Consider the following 11,158-nt stretch of genomic DNA (forward strand, 5'->3'; position numbering starts at 1 on the left):
TAAACCACTTCAAGACAGCTGAATCAGACTATGAGATAATTAGGGAAATCATGGAAAGGAAGCAACAGGTTCAGGAGTCTTTCGAGGATTTCTACGGAGATGTTCACAGTCTGACATTCCGCCTTAGAAAAAAAAATACCAGAGAAGGAGTTGGTAGGCATTATTAGGGGATTAAGCCGTACCTCGCGAATCTAACTTTCGCCTCAAAAATGGAGACGCTAGCGGATCTCAAAAGAGAGTGTAAGAGGGCTGAAAAGGTGATGCACGATAACAGGAATAGACCAAAACAGGTTAATGAGATAGATTTTACGGAGCCTCCATGTTTAGAGAAGACAGAAGATAGGAGAGTAGAAGAAATAGGTAGAATGCAACGTAAAAAGCCACAGCAGTATGTGAGTGTTCAACCTAATGTGTCCCCGTCTAGTCGTCCTAATGTGTCTTCGTCCTCCGTAGGTTCATTTTGTCCGTCCCCTTTCCACCTCATGTTATGTTTTACCTGTGGTATGCCCGTTGACCATTTTTCCAAAAATCCCACCGAAGCCCAAAAAGATAGTAAGTGTAATTCGTCCTTTCATAATATGATTTGTTTTTCTTGTGGAGGTGATACGTCTTATTGTGTGTTTAAACCAGTGCAGGGAAACTTAAAACTGGCCGAGATATCCGGGGACTCACGCCAGATGGAGGAGAACCCGGAAAACAAGTAGTCAGGGTCCTTAGTAGAAACACAATTACCAGTGAAAAGCATGATAAAGAACAGGAAAAAAGCGAAGAAGATAGGAGCATTATTAGGAAGAGTCTACACCAAAGGAAGATCGAATACGACGAGGCAGGCAGGCGGAAATGACCCACCCCGACGACGAGCTAGCTTGGGATGCAAGCATGCCTGCATGCCGCCTCGCCTGGCTCGACCATGTTGCTACATTACAAGTGTAAAATTCAATTTTAAATGTCTGTTTAATGTACAATGTACTATGCTTCAATGCAGTTTTAAAACGAACCAAGAGTTTGTTATTTATACTGTTACTAGCAAATGCCTGGCCGCGACGCCTGATAAGAACTTTTGCGTTGAACTCAAAATGAACTCACTGAGGTTCAACCAAACTCGTCATCGTCCATTCTTGCTAGCTAACTTTGTTGTAGCATTCACTTGCAAAATTTTTCGTTAAGCGACTGGAACTCCAATATAGCGAGCAGAGAAGTGGTGAATCGATGACGGCTATTATTAGCTTAGGTTGAAAGGACTGACGGACAGAACCTTCCTAACTCATCGGCGAAGAATAATAACGCTGATATAACATATGATATATGTATTAATCTCCTTTGGTGCTACAAGCTCTTATTTCCTCCTGAGATATCTGCAAGGTTTGCCAAGAGTGCGTGATCTTCTTTTAAAAGCGAAAGCAATGCGAATACTTTTTCGATGTTCGCATTATGAGAGTACAAGATATACTGACAAAATATATGGATCGCGTTTTGAAAATGCCAAACGTTCAATATTTATTGACCGTATTGCGATCCGCGATCCAGATTTCAAAATTTTTAGAAATTTTGCGATATGGATCACGATCCATCAATATTGCATGCTACACCGTCAATAAATATCGCGATACTTGGATCACGTCAATAAATACTGACCGTGTGACAGGGCCCAAAGTAAGCCACAATGATGTTGTTGTGAGCCAACTGAGCCAATTGATCTACTGGATGAGCACCCCTGTACTAAATCCACGGAATAGTTCACACAAAGAGAATCAACCAGGAACTTAGATACGGAAGACCACCCAGATTGAGAAGTGTCTATATCGTTATAGATGAAAGGTCTAACTACGGTTTTAAAACACTATGTTAATGCCGCACAAACTGATATTTTTATTCAAAAAAATATGTTAAAAAGGGGAAATTAGTAAAAAAGATTTTTCACAAATAATACTTCAAGGACTCACCGCCACATGCATACAAAAATCTTAATAAAAGAAGCCAATGTACTAACCAATTAAAAGTGACAGTTAATGCCGTACAGCTCTATGTCTTGAGGCAAAAACACTTCAAAATGGTGAAATTATTTAGTAAAAAAGATTTCGCACAAAGAATATTTCCAAGGACTCACCGGCGGATGCATAGACGAATCTTGATAATTTTATGAAGAGATGAAATTAGATAAATGAAATCAGCAACGTGAATACAAAAACGCAACACGTGATATGAGTGGCAGCCCTGCCAGATGTACTTATTTTCAGCGGTGAAAATGGTTGTCGGATTCAACGTACGCAATTTTAGCTTTTCGTCAAGATTTACGGATTTGTGTACGGATTTTTTTAGGTGTTCTTTTTTATTAAAAAGTTCTAGTCAGAAAAATAATAAGGCTGTCTGTGAAGCAATCAATAAATAGGAATAAAGGAAATATGTGTTGCTTTATTTGCTGTTATTAAAAGTACGATTCCTGTGGTCACTTAGGTACAAACAATTTTTTTTTTTGTTCGCCAAACAAATTTACAAATTTTAGCGTACGGATTTTGTATGGATTTCTCACCCACCACTTTTTGGCCGTGTACGGATTTTAGGCTCTTAAACGTCTGGCAGCCCTGTATTATTCTAATGTACGTAAGATAGATATTAAAGAAAATTCAAAAGATCCCTTTGGCCAAATTTTCGAAATCTGGTTTTACGGCAGCGTTGATTCGGATTAACTCGGACCAAATCCAGATCAACTGCAGTTAATTCCCGCGTTCATCCGGATCAACGCTGCCATCTGTTTTTGCTTTTAAAGCCGTTCGTAACAATTCTGTTAAATGATGGTTAGTCAATTGTGAACGGTATATTGATTTTACGAATTTCATTGTAGAGTACAAAGACTCACAGTTATACGTTGCACTAAAAATTTAAAATATACGGCACGCTGCTGTTTTCAAACGCGGATATTTTAAATCTGGTACTTGTTTCTGGAATTCAAGCAATGGCAAAGCTTCATGTCGCATTTCCAGTGCCTTATCTTCTTTTAATTCCAAAAACTTCAACTAAGTGTTCTTCCCTTTTCTAAAAATGAGTATTTCGGATATTGTAAATTCATCCCCAATTATGTTTCATAAAAAAAGGGTTTATGAAGTATGCAAACGTACATTTAAATAATTTCAAATCGGCAAATCTTTGTTTAAATTTTTTTTTTTTTAATTATGTAGTTTTGCGACATAGGGGGCCAATTTATCATTTTATTAATTTTACATGTGCAATAATTTTATCTAGCCTTGGATGATGAAATATCTCTTTTTTTAAATCATGCATAAAAAGACACAGTTTAGCTTCATTTCTTAAAATATTTTGCGACAAATCAAAAGCATTTTTATTCTCTCCATGTAGAGACAAATTCAAGTTTTGCAAATGTTCTATCATATCGGTAAAGAATATTAAGTCAACAAGTAATTTTTAGCAAAAAAACCCGATTTCCACTCTCATATATAAAAAAAAATATATATATATATATCTCATGATCCACTGATCGGATCTTAATCAGATTAGTATGGGACCACCTCTGAGACACTACCTTTCCGATGCAAAACGAACTGATAACCTCCTTCTTTTTTTTGGAAGTCGGTTAAAAAGAGCCGCACTTTGCTATGCAAAGAGCCGCAATTGGCAACATTGCTCTATGTCAGAGATGGGCAAAGTGGCTTCCAGGAACCTTTTGCGCTTAGGAGCCGGCTTGGCACATTTAGGTGGTAGATGAGGGGTAACATCAAGAGCCAGCATGCCATCTCTCTGTCTAATACCGAGAAGCCGAGCCATCTCATTAAACAAATCGCTTTCAAATTGTCGTCCTTGGTCGGTGGTTATGTATTTAGGAACCCCGAATCTGCATTTCAACTGCTAAACAAAGTTTTAGCAACCGTTTCCGCTGTAATATTGGGTAGGGGAATAGCTTCCACCCACAATAGGTGTAGCCATTTGATGGTGGAAATGCACCTATTAAATCTATGTTTATATGCTGGAGCCGTTTAACCGATATTGAAAATGTCTGAAGTTGGATACGTGTATGGCGCGTATTTTTACACCGCTAACATTGCTGGCAAAATTTTTCATTTATGCTCATTTATCGGATTTCATGCTCTTCCACATGAACTAGCTTGCGATGAGCTTGATGGAAGTTTTAACTCCTTGGTGATTAAGCCAATGAAAGGCATCAAACATAACCTTACAGTTAATTGAGGAGGTATCAATATTTTCCATGCATGATAACATATCTGCTCTATTTTAACCGTAAATTGGCTGATAAAATCCAGTTGTTTTGTTTGCCGAGGGGAAACCTTTCACACTTTTGCTCAAATGGTTATGGTCAGTACAATCGGAAACTGTGTTCCTTCCAAAAAATAGCGGAAATATTTCTCAGCCGAGTAGATCGTCAATAATTGGCGATTATAAGTACTAAATATATCGCTGCTTTCTTTTTGCTGAATTTTCTTGAGTAAAATTCCAGCGGCTGCCAACCATCTTGCACTCGTTGCTGGAGCACCGCTCCTATCGCCTTATCCGACGCGTCAGTCATGAGTGCCAGCTCTGCATCTTTAATTGGAAAAGCTAGCAAAGCCGCATTCGCTAGCAGTTTATTTTTTATTTTTAAAAGTCGCAGAAGCTTCAGGCGCCCAACTTCAATTTCAATTTCGATTTATTCAGTCTATGACATGGTATATTTTATAGGCTAAAGGTACATATAGAATTTTTTAAAAACTAATGTAAACATACGTAGATAAAAACTCCCATTAAATAGCAATTAAATTAACGATACAAATCGTCTATGGCGGATTTAAAAACAGATCTTGGCGATGCAAATTCAATTTAACGAAGATTTGTCTCGCTTTTTACAAGGCCCCAATATCTTTTGTAGGGGTGTCTCAATTTCGGCCCCACGTGGCAGAAAACGCCGACAAAAATTAACACTCCCCAAAAAGTCTTTGGGGAATTTGTATGCTGCTACAACACGTTCCCACGACAGTCGGGTCTACGTAACCGGAACGACCCAGATTTATATCTGGCCAAGGACTGTCACTCCAGCAACACTCCCCAAAAAGTCTTTGGGGAATTTGTATGCTGCTACAACAACAACAGCGCCTAATTAAAAACTTCTTAGCTCGTGCGCCAGTTAAGGCTTTGCTCGTGCGATTAATGTTTCCATGCGGATTGGCAGTGGCTTAATACCACTTGCTGACACTGAATGCCCCAAAAATTTCACTTCGCTTAGGGGTGTCGTCCATAAAGCGCTGAATATTCGATACGATACTAGGGTTTTGGTACACTATACCAAAAAATATCGTTTAAAAATTATCGACTAAAAGAGGATTGCGATTCCACAACATCTGAGTCCCCCAAATCTAAATTTACTTTCCTTGCGACTAGCCTCACCATGCTTGAAAACACCAAATTTTCCAGATTTGACAGTACTAATACGCTATAAAAGATTTTTTCATATTCATTCGTTTTTTCTCTATAATTTACATTTTGCAAAAAGTTTTCAAGCTTCCTAAAAAATGCATATTGACCACGTTTTAAGCATTAAAAAATACTCGTAAATTCTGCGGCTTTGATTGAAGTGGTTTTAACCGCAACCTTCGCATTTTTCGGACTTCGGGCTGCAGCGTTTTTATTTAAAATTACCAAATTACGCGCAAATATGTTTTAGTTCGATTCAGAATAAAAAATAAAAAAAATGTTATTTTGCATTGAATTTGGCAATATTTCTCCATACAATTCTCGAGTTTATTTTTTGCTGCTCAACTTACCAGTTAGCCGTTTTATGTGCTGTGTAGTCATCGATGACGAATTTACGATGGCATTACGATGACTATTGCCGGCCAACAGCTGAAAAAGAGACAGTTACACGGTATGAAATCATGCGAAAATATTGTGAAAGTTATCTGATCCTTGGTTGTGTAATTTTCTTTTTGAATTCTTGACGACAAAAAGCCCTTGCCACCAGATGACCAAATGTTATCGATTCATTAACATAGAATATGCATACGTATTGCCCATGTCGCACACTTGATTTATTATCTGTATCTGTATGTATATATTGCATTTATATTTGTATACCAAACGCTGACCGAAAATGTTGCCGCCCCTAACACGGGGTCTATAAGCTTTCAGTTCATCAGCTTAGCTGGGCTTACAATTCTCCGTTAATCGACCCCAACTGTCCCGCCCCCTCTTAATTTGGGGCAGTGTAATATTGCGCTGTCGAAGGTTCATTTACCTGCGTGGTTATGTGTTTTCATAAGCAGATTGCTGTATGACAGACAAACATACATACATACGTACTACACATGGACAAGCAAGCGTAAATCTTTCAAGATTATTGCTCTGCTGTGCGAATTTGTAGATATGTAACCCATGCGTATAACAAGTAATTTTTAAGCAAAAAACAAAACCGACTTCAATTCTCGTATATATATATATATATATATATATATATCATGATCCAATGATCGGATCTAAACCGGATTAGTATGGGACCACCTCTGAGACACTACCTTTCTAATGCAATAAGAATTATCGAAATCGGTTGATGTGGTCCAAAGTTATGCGGTAACATACATATAAAAAAAAAATATTCCGACGAACTGATAACCTCCTCCTATTTTGAAAGTCGGTTAAAAATTAAATGAATTCACTTGCCGTTATATATACATACATATATCGAGTTGAATACGGTGCTTGTTAATGATGACAATATGATAGTTCCTAAAACTTTCTTCTTAATAAAAAGTTAACTTAATACAAGGCTAAAAATTATTTTAGATGCATCAAATTTGAATTTACATTTAGACCCGATGTGTAAATACATATGTACACATGAATTTATTAATATCCTTGCTGACATTGAATAAAATTTTCGAAAAGTTGTGGAGTTCTACCAATTTAGCATCGTTAATTATTGTTTACGTCGGATGTGTTTTACTCCATTAAATTCACAGTACTCATCCCTATTGATTGCCCGGGTGTGACCTTAACAAATTTTTTACAAATGTCTTGACTATTGTTTATAATTTTTATTATCGTTGTTGTTTTCCTCACACAGCTGTTAGTAGTAGCGAGTCGAGTTGGACGAGTTCACGTAAATTATATTTATTTATAGTTTTGACCTTGGCAAAACATGCCGACAACAAATAAAAAAGTGAATTGCACTCGCGCACGCGTTGAGGGTTTCGGGTGTGAGAAGGCGTTGTCAAGTGATGTTGAATTGCTGGAATAGCTGTTCAATTGTGCTAGTTGTCATTCTCATGTCAGCACCTACAAACTTTTGGTGGAACGTATGTATGTATGCAGCATTTGAATTTTGTCTTTGTTATTTTGTTAAGTCGGCAAGCAGCTTTTAGCTTTTGAAGGCAGGTTTGCCATTTAACGAGATATTTCTTAGGTCTTTGTTTCTAATGCGTTCATCCAAAAGAATTTTAAGTTTCCTATTTACATAGCTGCACACATTCAAAGGCCAGGTTTTCTGGAATTTTTCCGTTGTTAGCTTTGTCTAAGATGCCATATCGTAGCATAGTTTAATAATAGTTTCGTAACTTTATTAATTTTTGGTCAGCAAATCATATGATCTAAACCTATTTTAGGAGATTTCTTAACAAATAAACAAAAATTTGGCACTCCAGTATCACTCCCTTAACAAAAGCGACGCAGTTTCCATTTGATATACATATTTATGTATGTATGTATTACCTTCATTTCACATATTCAAAAATATTTAAAAAATTGAACCATGTGATTTACAGTCGGGCAGCCGGGCAGTCCTTATCAACAGTTTCATATTAAAACATTTAAAATATTTTGGACGTATCTCTCTGCATAAGATGATATACTAGTCTCTATACTCCGCTTCACTTAAATAGTCACATTATTTTTCGTCAAGAACCGGGTTTACATATATCGTTACATATACACAACAACAAATTAAAACGTGACTTTGTAGGTTCGTTGTTGTAACAACATTTGATGTTTGCTGAAGTGAAGGTCGTTGGCCAGGTTTTCATAGGTCGATCTTGTATCGTAGAACCAGTCACAGTGGGATCGCTATTTTTTTTTGCTTTTTGCCGCTCTAGTTATATGTACATTAATCAATTATCTCTAATGATGTAGTTTAGTTTGTAAGCTTTATCTTTAAGTTGATGTTGTACCTCTAGTCTGTAAGGTTTGTAAACATAGACTTAATAAAGAAATATAATGAAATGAAATATGTATGTATGTATATCCACACCTATCGGCAATATAATAGAAACACGGCATTTTGAGTAGTTTTGACTAATTAAAATTTTTTTTACGTTCATAGGTGTATTTTAATAATAAAATTTTTGAAGATTTCTGAAGGGAAATATTTTTAATTTTATGGCCACTGCGCATATAAATCAAAGTTCCATACTTTATATAAAGTTCACAAAAATTCAAAATATTTACATCAAAATGTAGCCGATGCAATTTTAGTATAATGAAGTGCAAGATTCAACCGGCTAAACCATCACGTTGATTTTTGAGAATTTTTTTTTTGATACCACTTTTGCGGTGTTTTTACATATAAGTGCAAAGTTTCAAAACTGGCGTTGATTTTTTTAAATTTTGTTACTAACGGTATTAGAGCAAGAGAAGCCAAATAAACATTTTTTTTTTTAGATTCTCGTCTGTCTATCTGTATGTTTGTACGCGCATCACTCGAAAACTAATTCATATAATCGAATGCAGTTTTCACCAATGTATTGCTTGAGCTCTAACTTAAAATATAGAAGAAAACAAAAAATACGAGAGTTTCCATCTGTTTGAAAATTGCAGTTTAGGTACATTGGTAAGATAAATTAAATATAACAATATGGCTATCAAAACAAAGAAGTTTAAAAAGACTTACATAAACTCAAACTTGCACTTTGTTATACAAAAATGGAATGGGCTATAAAATTGCATACGCAGAATTTTTCTAGAAAATTTGATTTGAAATTGGGAATTTAGTACGCAAATTTATTTAATTTTTCCGAGTTTTGCACAAAGTTTAGAGATTTTATTTTTATGTTTTTTGTTGTACTACATTTTCATAAAAAATTAGCGAAAATAAATTAAAATAAAAAACTTTGCATGCATTGCGAAAAATTCTCTGTGTGCCAATACTTTTGTAGCATGAAGAATAGTTTTATATAACATAACAAAAAAAATGTAAGTCGAAAAATCGTATAAATATTTATGTAAAACAAATCAGCATTCACTCAGTTTTGAGCGCCAAATCATACATATGTACATATGGTATTCACAAAAGTGAGCAAGTGGCCTGGCAGTCTGGCAAAAGAGCCACGGTGTCCTTGAACGAAATCCAACCGAGTCGGTCTGGAACGATGGAATTTCCAATTAGATTAATTTGGGGGACGTTACCAGTCAGAATATGCAAAGTTTGAAATCGTAGCATGTGCGGATTTCAAAAACTGTAACTTTTTCGATTTTCAGCCGACATTTTCGCATTTAAGTATATTATAAATAAGACTGTATATGAGTAATTTTTTAAATATCGAGCCATAACCGCAAAGATAACTTAAGCGAGATTTTTTCAAAATTTCCTTTTAGATGCAGAAATATTCGTATAGTATGTAGATGGATTTCTGTATCAAAAAGAAAATTTTGAGAAATAACTGTCACTTACGTTATTTTGGCGGTTAGGGCTCGATATGTATGTATATACAAGTATAGCCCGTGAGGAATTTGGTAGTCGTCTTCTACAATAGCCAACTTTATCTGGTTTCAAAAAAAAAAAATTAACTATAGACACCTATTACTTTATATGTAGGTATTCTTTTATTAGTTAGTTTTGGTTTTCATTTAACAATATACACTTGTATTATCATCCGGGGACGCTACTAAATGTGGGGCCGACTCTAACCCTAAACTTTTTTTCTAATATTTAAACGAATTTCCAACGTTATCACTACAACCTTATTCAGTGTTTTTAAAAAAATACCAAGAATTTACGTAGTATGTTTTTTTTTTTTTATTGAAAAGCTCAAATGGGCTGTATGCAAGAAACTCGTCTTCTATTGATTTCTGACTTTCTCCTGTTGTATATAAACTCGAATCTCTTTGAAGGTTGCTCCACAATTTCGAGCTCAAAAAGTTTCATGAACCATCAGACATCACGTGTTGACTTCGGAACCAGATTGGCCAGATTGGCGGTTGTTTTGACTAGCACGAAAATGACCTTAACACACTTGCATGTGCATCTAGACATGCGATTTCTCATTTATTGGATATTATATTTTATTTATACACATATGTATATTAAATAATCAAATTTAAAAAAAATTATAATTTTTATAATTGTTATCTTCCAACTAAATCAGATCAGCTCAAGCAACGACAGTTGTCAGCGCAGTCATTGCTTGAGCTCATCTGCTCTTTTGCCAGAATGCCAGGCCACTTGCTTAATTTGGTGAATACCACTATTTGTATTTATGTATAATACTTATGTACTATAAGGCCGGCCAACAACCAGTTTTATTATTATTATTTTTTATTTAGCGTAGATAGAATAATGTAAATATGTACAGTGACGAGCAAAACTGTAGCATGGAGTAACACCTTTTCTTTCAGCTGTCGCTATCTTTCCAAGTCCTGACGACATTCATACTGTTGTTCTGTATTTTTATTGGTACATCTTTGCTTCCTCTGTCATAAGGATTTGAAGTCAATTCAACAACATTAAAGAAACCAGCAGACAAAAATGTAAATTAAGGCATATGTTACAGTTTTGCACTCATGTATTTTTAATAACTTTTTGACAATTTTCACAAAAAAAAAGAATTATTAACACAATGTTCGTTATGGTTTTGCTTTATTTAGTTTCTGGTTGCAATTTGGCATACCTAATGTGCATGTCTGTAAAAATTCTGGAGGTATAGCCTCCCATATATCCTTGGTTTGCTTTCACAGCTCACGTACTCCATAGGACGGATTTGGATACTTAGTAAGATGCGCTTTTAGTTGATTTCGCAAATTCTCGATGAGATTCATGTCCTCGGATTGTGGAGGTCATTTCAAATTAGCAAATTTCTGCTTTTGTTCCAGTCTTTGCGAACATGTGCAGTGTGTTTTGGTTGCTTTTTCAGCAGAAACTCTAATTTTTTCGACTACATCTTGCAAATTT

At 35.6% G+C, this 11,158-nt stretch overlaps 1 protein-coding gene across 2 annotated transcripts in view; it reads left to right on the forward strand.

Annotated features, from left to right (window-relative positions):
* The window catches only part of LOC108359987 (zinc finger protein 830-like), a 17,610-nt gene that overhangs the window by 4,716 nt on the left and 1,736 nt on the right, over positions 1-11,158 (forward strand). The window lies entirely within an intron of this gene.

The sequence above is a fragment of the Rhagoletis zephyria genome, unplaced genomic scaffold (genome assembly GCF_001687245.7).
Source record: "Rhagoletis zephyria isolate East Lansing unplaced genomic scaffold, Rhagoletis_zephyria_1.1 Rzeph_scaffold_00501, whole genome shotgun sequence".
Lineage (NCBI taxonomy): Eukaryota > Metazoa > Arthropoda > Insecta > Diptera > Tephritidae > Rhagoletis > Rhagoletis zephyria.